The following is a 2,831-nucleotide window of genomic DNA, read 5'->3' on the forward strand; positions in this document are numbered from 1 at the left end:
GAATCAATATTATTAAGTCAATTCTTCCCAGCCTGATCTATAGATTCAATGTGATCCCAATCAAAATTTCAGCAAGTTATTTTGTGGATATCAAAAAACTGATGCTGAAGTTTGTGTGGAAAGGTGAAAGACCCAGAATATAGCTAACAGAGTCCTGTAGAAGAACAAAGTGGGAGGATTGACGTACCCTGATTTCAAGATGTACTATAAAGCCACAGTAATCAAGATGGTGCAGAGAAAATAGACAAATAGATCAATAAAACAGAATACGGTGTCCAGAAATGGAACCACATAAATACAATTAGTTGATCTTGGACAAAGGAGCAAAAACAAGCCAGTGAAGAAAGGAGTCTTTTCCACAAATTATACTGAGAAACAATTGGACATCCACATGCAAAAGAATGAGCCCAGAACTTAACACCTGTCGTAGAGATGGGCTCAAAATGGATTCTAAGCCCAAACATAAAATGCGGAATTATAAAACTTTTAGAAGACAACAAAGGAGAAAATCTAAATAACCTCAGGTTTGATGATGAGTTTTTAGATACAACACTAAAAGCATGATCCATGGGGGAAAAGTCAATAAGCAGACCTTTATTAAATTAAAAACTTCTGCTCTGCGAGAAAGACATTGTGAAGAGAATGAAAACATAAGCCATAAACTGGGAAGACATATTTGCAAAATATGTATCTGATAAAGGACTTGTATCTAAAACACATAAAGAACCCTTAAAACTCAAAAATAAGAAAACAAACAACCTGCTTTAAAAATGGGCAAAAAGGGAGCCTGGGTGGCTCAGTTGGTTAAGCAACTGCCTTCAGCTCAGGTCATGATCCTGGAGTCCCGGGATCGAGTCCCGCATCGGGCTCCCTGCTCGGCAGGGAGTCTGCTCCTCCCTCTCATGCTCTCTGTCTCTCATTCTCTCTGTCTCAAATAAATAAATAAAATCTTTAAAAAAAAAAATGGGCAAAAGATCTGAAGAGACACCTCACCAAAGAAGAGACGGGGACGGCAAACAAGGATATGAAAAGATGCTCTACACCATCTCATTAGAGAATCACAAACTAAAACAACAGTGGGATTTCACTACACATCTATTAGAATGGCCCAAAGCCAAACAACCAACAAGATCAAAAGCTAGCCAGCATATGGGACGTCAGGCACTCTCATTCATTACTAGTGGGAATGCAAAAATGGGACGGCCACTTGGGAAGACAGCTTGGCAGTTTCTTAAAAATTAAGCATACTCTTACCACATGATTCAGCCATCGTGCTCCTTGGTATTTGCCCGAGTGAGTTGAAAACTTTTGTCCACACAAAAACCTTCACACAAATATTGATAGCAATTTCATTCATAATTGCCCCAAACCAGAACCGTTAGTGGTTGAATGGGTAAACAAACCGTGGTACAGCCATACAACAGAATATTACTCAACCATAAAAAGAATGAACTATCAAACCACAGAGACACATGGAAAAAAACATATGCATGTTGTGAAGTGAAAGCAGCCAATCTGAAAAGGCTACATACTCTATGCTTCTGTGTGACATTCTGGGAAAGACCAAACTATGGAGACAGTAAAAAGATCAGTGTTTGCCAGGGGTTTAGAGGTGCAGTGGTGGGTAGAGAGGTGGAGCACAGAGGATTTTTAAGGTAGTGAAACTATTCTGCATGGTCCTATATTTGTGGCCCCATGTCATTATGCCATTTGTCAAAACCATAGAACTGTACAAAACAAAGAGTGAATCTTAATGTAAATTGTGGACAAAATAAAAATATATCGATATTGGTTCACCAATTGTAACAAACGTACCACACTAAAGATGTTAATAATAAGGAAACTGGGGGGGTGGGGGGCAATTAGGGGGCATATAGGAACTCTCTGTACTAATTGCTCAATTATTCTGTAAACCTAAAACTTTTTTAAAAAAAATAGTCCTTTTAAAAAAATAAGAATTGATCTAGGCAATAATCGTCAATAGCTGCTAATACACAGAATGAGAAACCACCACACGTTATGTACCCCCTGATGGAAGAACACAATACCACCATAGCGTAACCTTAGCGAAAAAAACGAACCAAAAACAAAAGAAAACTTGAATCTCATCAAGCTCTTACTTCTAACTTCCAAATGGCATAAAACACCACTGTATCATAGGAAATTCAGAGGACAAAGAAATATGTCCAACAACGACACAGGGGTGCAATCAGAAATAGACTATAGGAAACCCTGCAGAACAAATCACAATTTCTTCAACAAATCACTTGTAAAGAAAAACAAGACAGATAGAAAAGAACTTGTAGATGAAGAGGCTTAGGGGACCAATCAAGCAATTGCCATTTAAGGATGTCGTCTAGATCCCAGCCCAACAAATAAGCTGTAGGGAAGAAAACACAAAACCTGTAATCATACACATTTATGAGACAGCTGAAAAAACTGAATATTAATGGGATATTTTATGATATTAAGGAGTTCTCATCAATATTTTCAGATGTGATAATGGCATTATGGGTTTATGTTTCAAATCGGAGTCTTCTTTTAGAGATAAATACTGAAGTATGGATATGGGTGAAATAATTTGTTGATTAGAGGTTCGCTTCCAAGACTGCAGCGGGGAGGAAAAAGGGATAGGAGGATAGATAAAACAAGATAGACAGGGAGTTGGTTTTTGCTGAAAATGGGTGCATGATGGCTGCACCACTGAGTTGTAGAGGCAAAGGAAAATATTGCTGTCCATGGAATCTTTTCTCAAAGAATTCCCCACTTTTGCCATTTGGCAAAACACACCCCATGCCTCATCTCTCCCCCTGGAAGCCTCCTGCTCTGCA

This window comes from Neomonachus schauinslandi, chromosome 3, assembly GCF_002201575.2.
Source record: "Neomonachus schauinslandi chromosome 3, ASM220157v2, whole genome shotgun sequence".
In the NCBI taxonomy this organism is placed as follows: Eukaryota; Metazoa; Chordata; class Mammalia; order Carnivora; family Phocidae; genus Neomonachus; species Neomonachus schauinslandi.